We start from the raw sequence: 566 nt of genomic DNA, 5'->3' as shown, positions 1-566 counted from the left end.
TCCAGAGATATATGTTCCAATGCAGTACCTATTTTCCATAAATGGTTTTGGTAAGAGGAATGTTGTAAATGTGGATACATTTCCACTATTCCTTCCAAGGCTCTATTTTAACAGAAGCAGGCTACTATAGCTTACTCCAGTAGAATGGTGTGTGGATTTAAACCAGTGAACTTTTTAGGTTAGCAGCCAAAGGTTTAACCAGGGATCCTTAGAAATAACACCAGGTAGGTACAAAATCATATGGGAATGAGGCACCTGTGGACAAGTGGGTGGGCAGCAGGAGCTTCTGTGTGGTCTAGGAACGGGCCATAGGGAGGGATCTTGGGAGATCCCTGAGCTGGGCCTGATATTTCCGAGAAGCACCAATGGCTACTCATGCTGAGTCCTGACATGCAGCTAGGAGGGCAGTAGACACTGACAAGGTCTATAATGTAATTTTTAACAGGCCAGCTCCCATAATTTAAACATTGTCTCCCACCAGCAAATTGATGGGTAAGTTGTTGTTGTTGTTATATGCCGTTGAGTTGTTTTCGACTCATAGCGACCCTACTTACAACAGCCCTAAA

Source organism: Elephantulus edwardii, unplaced genomic scaffold (genome assembly GCF_000299155.1).
Source record: "Elephantulus edwardii isolate Elephantulus edwardi_28Jun2011 unplaced genomic scaffold, EleEdw1.0 scaffold00521, whole genome shotgun sequence".
Classification (NCBI taxonomy): Eukaryota; Metazoa; Chordata; class Mammalia; order Macroscelidea; family Macroscelididae; genus Elephantulus; species Elephantulus edwardii.
Note: the sequence above shows the minus strand (reverse complement) of the source record.